Consider the following 7,016-nt stretch of genomic DNA (forward strand, 5'->3'; position numbering starts at 1 on the left):
TGCTCCATCTTTATTTATACCTGAAGGGGATCCAAGTCAATCAAAACTGTTGTACAGTCAACAGTTATCACAGTTCACATGAAGTGGTTCAGTTTTCATGTTATATGTAGATTAAGAAATATTTCTCAGAAGGTTGACACCATGTTTATTATCGATAACACTAGTAGCGCATAAGGATGATTAGGACGCTGAAGACAACGTCCCTTGAATGAAGAGGTAAATAGTGATAAAGTAAGTACTAGGAGTATTGAATGCTTTCTGGTAGTCCATTTTTTATTAACTGATTAATTTATTAATTTTTCTGTACTCCCCATCACAGCTAATGAATCTACCTCCTACATCTTCATACTTTCCTTTATATTACCAATTCCATATGATGTCTCCTTATTTACATATTAGTCTTGCAAAAAACAAAATAAATTACAAAGGTTATTAGAGTGTATCAGTAGCGGATGAATAAATGAGAGCTGTATCAAACCCCTCTTGTAAAAAGGTCTTGGAACGTGAATATAATCAACTAAAGAGAGGCAGAGAGAATACAATAAAAAGTTCACTTTATTGTAGACATTATACATGAAAAATTTTTAGATTGATGAGGTGTGAGGGGCCAACAGCAGCTCCAGAAACATCAGCAACAGCCCGCACCCGTGGCCTAGGAAGAACAGGAAGAAAGCTCCCTGCAGGTGATTCAAGGTGAACACAACCTGTACACATGAGAAGTGACACCATGTAAAGAGAAGGAAAATCTAAGGAATTAAAATATGTGCGGTTGATCTAGGCATCAGTTCAAAGCTACACAATACTCCGAGCCACTAGCTTAACACCAGAGCCATCCACTTCCAAATATCATCCAAGAGATAGGGAAAATTGCTGAAATATTTACTAAGACATTTGGACATACTGTATGACATAGGTCAGCATTCTGATAACAGCACGATTATTACTATGCCAGTTAGTGCCGATGTTTTGATCTAATGCCATCTCGGCTGGAGTGAAATATAGAGATTTTTTAACGAAAGAATATCCTTCTTCTCATACCTTTGTCAGGCACAAAATTTTCTCAGTTGAGTAAAGTAGTATGGAAGCAGCCAGAAAAATATGAAGATAACTATCTAACGTACATGGGATTAATCCTCAACTCACTCTCTCTCTCTCTTTCTCTCTCTCTCATCTAAACCTTACAAGCCTGGTGTCTGTCTCAACGGCTGTGTCCTCCTGCTCCTGTGATGACTTCTGGTCCTGGTATTCCTTCACATAAACGGCGTACAGGTCATAGAGCCACTTGTTGATTAAGCCAGCCTCCACACACCGCCACATCACCGCGTTGAAGTTCTTCAGATAAGGTGCACCCTGAACCAAACAGCAAAATAATCTGAAGGGTGTAAGCCAATGCACAGTTTCTGTGGGAATTTGCACAATGAAAAATGTGTATATCATAATGTCATCCGCAGTAAGCCATGCAAACCTAAAATTTCGAATGATAACTCACATACCACTTCCTTCTGAGACACTTCCTTCCAACTGCGGTCAAAACCACATTACAATCTATCCAGCCTCAACCAAGAAACGGTCCAATACCCTTTCCTGCCTCCCCTTAACCTATTCCGTCCGGCACATCTTCCCGCAAACCTTTCCCAAAGCTGGGGATTCCCGTGAGAAATTGTGATAATCGTCTATTTTTAAACATTCATATCTCAGTTAATACTTAACCAAAAAAAAAAAAAAAAAAAAAAAGTTGTGATAATACTCACCAATTCTTCGACTTCAAGCTGATTGCATCTGATGGTAGTGAAGTGCTATGATAGGAGAGTGAGTGAGTGGGGAAAGGGGGCCATTTTTGCTGTTTTTTTGCCGGTGTCCGTATGCACACACACACACACACACACACACACACACACACACACACACACACACACACACACACAGATATATGTTTGGCTTGCATTGTTGCTTGATTCTGGCACTGCCGTGCGACTAGAAGTCTATTACTAATACTACAACTCCCACTACTACTACGTATAATACCACTACTACTACAACAACTACTACTACTACTACATAAAAAATAAAAAAGAATATTGTGAACACAATTGTTATACACGTAGTGTCCATTAGTGAAAAAAATTTGTTTTCCACTATAACAGAATTGTTTTTTCCTCTAATTTAGACTTTTTCATCATACTCAGTATACACACATGAAAAGTTTCACCAAAAAATAAGGCACTGATTTCATCATGAAACAAACTTTCTGCTTCCATTGTTGACATAAATAAACAGAGCAGTTGCGCAAGGCACCACGTTTCCTTCTCTCTCCTCCTTCCCTCCTCCCTTTTCTCCAATCCACTACATTTTCCACTATATTATTTTTTCTTTGATTTGTACATTTCATCATAACAAACATATACACAAGGAAACTTTTATTAAAAAATAAGGCACTGATTTCATCATGAAATAATCTTTTTGCATCCATTATTCACGTAAGTAGAGAGGGAGGTGCATGGCTTTGCGCACCTTGTTTCCTCCTCCTTTCTCCCTCCCTCTTCCACCTCCTCCTCTTCACTCCCTACCTCCTCATCCATCTCCTTATCCTTGCCAATATTCCCCTCTCCAGGATCGTCAATACCCTCTGAACCATTCCCGTCACTGGAAACAGCAGATAAACATACAGGGGGAAATGATGTGCGCACAGTGGAATCACATCCTCCACCCTCCACACATGACGCATAAATATCAACACTCAATATGGCGGTCGCTTTCTCCAGTCACAACTGACGATAATGTCACCTCGAGTTCTCTCCTTATTGCACTATCACTAAAGCCTTTTCTTCTCTGGCATTTGGACTTCATAGGTTTTGAAGTCAGTGGCAGCAGGAGCTCAGCCAAGGATCTGGACACAGGGAAAACTTTTTGTGTAGGTCTATCCATTACGAAGGTACACAGGTACCTGCTGCATGACTCAGATGCGTGAAGGACGGTTGTCAGTGGCTGCGTGTGGTGGAACTAACCTGCGGAATATTCAAACACTGCTGCGAAACACTAGATACTGAATACATGTCACCCAGATGGCCCTGGAAGGACATGTATACATGTCAAGGCTCTTAAATATAATAAATAATAGCTAGTAGCATAGATGTAACATACAAGGTTAAATCAAAATCATGGCTAGGGCCTGCAGGAACATCGTTTGCAAATTCCCACTGAGGAATGCTATATTCAGCACCTCGTGATGCTTGGCCAGAAAGCCACGATACATACACACATACACACACACAGGCTTCTAGAACATTTTGACAACAGTGTAGACCACGTGATGGAAGTTCTTATATACGAAAAGAAAGAGAAGGAGAGGTCAGAAGGCAGCTAGCTACATGGGCAAGAGGTGGTAGAGAGAGGGAGAGAGAAGAGGGGTCTAGTGAGATAGTCTGGGAGGTAACAGCAGGACTCTACCCTATACTTCACTCGTGTGTGAGAGACTTTAGTTAATCTTTTCAAGACAATAAACTTATAAGTAGTCCCATACTCATCTTTACCTCTCCTGTCATTGCATGACAAAGGGAACTAAGATTATCTACTTACAAAACTACTCAAGTATAACAACAGCTCATCCACGACAACAATATAAGTATAACTGATGTACAAAACCTCACTAAGAGCAGCTACAATGATACTACAAGATATGGTGGCAGCGAAAGTACGATCCTCGTCAATGAATCAACAGTGAACTTTTACAAAAGCAGGTGAGACGGTAACGAAGATCAGCTTCAGTTCTACAGTTGATTCTACATTATCAAGAAAATACAATTCTACGATCAAGTAACCACAATCGAGTACACAATAAGAAGAACGAGTTATAAGTGAGGAAAAACAAGCTCTGCAACTAACTACAAGTAACATGTCCACGAGACATCTCTGTAATCTTCTACACGTACCTACAAGTAGTGGCATTCTTCACACAACGAATAAATCACAGTAAGAAATCACCGAGAATAAATTGAGAGAGAAAAAAAAAAGGAAGAGCAATAACACAGCAACAAACCCCCATCCCTCTCTCCAGCTGCCCCCCTACCTCCACCAACATCACCACACTGATGCAGGAGTGAAGAGGTCATGACGACGGCAGCAAATACCAAAGCCCACATTCACAACCCATCTTACTCATCCTTCTTCACTGAAGATACCCATCGCTACTTATTTACTCACCACAGCTATCGGAGTGTGAGAAGTCAACGTTGCTAGCATTTTGCAGAGAAGCTGAGGACACCCCACAACACGTCAATCAACTCGTGTATGACAGCACTATCACCACCTGCACCATCACTTATACCATTCCAACCACGGTAAAAATTAGTGAGTTACATAGTTACTTCACTTATACAATACACAGTGACAAACACAGTGATGGACAAAACCTTCAGCACAAACGTATAAAACATGCTGTACAAATTACATACACGTACCTACTTCAGTTATCTGCATAATTCAGTCACTAAACACTTGCACCAACAATAAATATTCTACACTGTATATATTCATTCATTTAATATAGCATTCATTTACTACCAAAGAGTGTTATCATTTATACCTACCTGTACATAAAATACGTGTTTCATATATACAACTAGACATGATTACATCTACAAAGTAATAAAGAAAATATACTATCAAAGTTACTCAGTGAGCGATTAAAAGGACTGCAACATTTATTAATTAAAGGAACCTAGTGGAAACACAAATTAAATTACAAGAAAAACCAGGAAGAAATAAAAATGACCAACACAAATGACGTTAGCAAAAATGAACATCTTCCACACAATCGTGAAGACAATGATTTCCACACAGTGCTGACACATATATTGCCCACGATAGATACAGCTCCGGTCAGATTTTGGTGATACAGTCAGCACTGCCAACGCCAAAGCGTCTGGGGTTCAGAGTTCGAGAATTTCGACTCGCGTGTCTCACACACACACACACACACACACACACACACACACACACACACACACACACACACACACACACTGACAGAGAGAGAGAGAGAGAGAGAGAGAGACAGACAGTATACACCTAAGGCATGGTAACGGACATTGAAGGAGCGTCTCCCTATCTCATTACAGTCACGACCAATATTTCTTTGAAATATGGAATCTATATACTTTCATATATGTAAAAGACTAGTGATTTTATTATTACTTTATTCCCATGTCACATGAATTAATGTGGTTAGGCAGCATAGTATTATATTTACTCAGAATACATCCTATGCATGTATAGTCATAGCTCGGAAACGCTGACAGGTAACATTTTACCACATGCCTTGCCCAGTGCAATTGACGTTTCAGTTTCAGCTGCACTTGTGTAGTTAAATAGATGATGAAAGTATAGCACACCTGTGTCTCGTGAGTAAGCTATGAAACACACGGATGGTCGGGTCTCCTTACATTTTGGCTAAACTACGGGTTAATCATATAAATGACGGATGCGACCAGAACGTGGATAAGCGTATTATTTTTAATTATGATTAGTAAAGTGAAATCAATATATTGTTTTCTCTCTTAATAATATTATAATCGTAATAATAAACAGTAAAGGGGATGAAAGACTCAACTGCTCTGATATTTACTATTACCTTATTAACTATCCAGTCCATCCACCATTTTTCTCAATCATATTTTGTAGCCTCCGCGTCACTGATGCCACGTGCGTTTGCATCACTTCTCGCCTGTGCCTGTGATACTCCCACTGCCGTTGAACGTGGGCCATCAGGGTGTTGGTATTTCTCTCAATTTCCATTTCCCTGCTGTTGAAAATCTGGGCCCACACGTGCTCAGTGACATTCATGTCAGTTCCTTTGCTGGGCTATTCAAGGAGCTTAAGGTTGTCCTGCCTCTGAAACCACCTCTGTACAGCGTGAGTAATGTGGGTCGGGCATTTATCTTGAGTGAAGAGAACGGGCCACGAGGAAAAGAGTAATCTCTTTTCCCAGAGGGAAGGCAGGAAACACTCCTCTAGAATTTCTGTGTCAGCAAAAGGTTTCTCTTGTGGTCAAATGCCACACTATTCTACTCTGAAAGAATATTCATCGGATATATATATATATATATATATATATATATATATATATATATATATATATATATATATATATATATATATATATATATATATATGTGGTAGGTGGGGGCGCTCACCATCCACTCACTCGATGTAGTGCTGCTGTCGAGTGTCTGCCCTTTCTTCTCTTCAGTCCTTCGTTCCTTCCATCCTCCGCTGTCTTCCTTTCCGTCATTCTTTCCTTGTCCTTCTGCTTACGGGTAACTTTACACTCCATCTTCTGTCTTTCTTTTCTTCATTCTTTCCTCTTCCTTCTGCCTGTGGGTGACTCTACACTTAGTGACAAACCAAATGGTTTCCTGTAAACCAGGAAAACATTTACTACGCTGGGTGGTAACCATATAACCAAATTTTGGCGCCTGGTCGTTTAGTGGGTAATTATTGCGCTCCAATCGGATTGAGCCGGTGAAGGACAATATCCAAAGGGTGGTTGGGGTTTGCTCATGTAATGCCACTCAGGGATGAGTGAGGCTGGTCACTCTCATCTTAAATGTCAGGACCAACTGCCTAGCCCCGGGCTCCTATGCTCCTCATGGGGCAATGCAGGATTGGATGATGGATGGATATATATCATCCCTCATCTCATCTTATTAGACGTTAGAGTGTCCACTGCAGGACGGGCCTATCCCGACCGAAGTGGGGACGATACAGCCAATGTCTCTCTACCAAGTGGCTTATGGTGTCTGGTAGAGATTGTATGTAGGGTGAGAAGTGCTTGTAAGTGTAACTGTAGTGATGGAGAGGCTTTGGATGTGAGTGTAGTCTGTGAACCAAGTGTAATCGGCCCGTGCAAGCCAACTGGGTGCGAGCATACTTTATAGTATGCGACACTGGTTCAACCACAGCACCCCTTATGTCCACCAAGCAGTACGTGGCCAGAAGAACACTCCCAAAGTTTATTA

The sequence above is a fragment of the Coenobita brevimanus genome, chromosome 56 (assembly GCF_032717465.1).
Source record: "Coenobita brevimanus isolate Jiangsu-jjx chromosome 56, ASM3271746v2, whole genome shotgun sequence".
Lineage (NCBI taxonomy): Eukaryota > Metazoa > Arthropoda > Malacostraca > Decapoda > Coenobitidae > Coenobita > Coenobita brevimanus.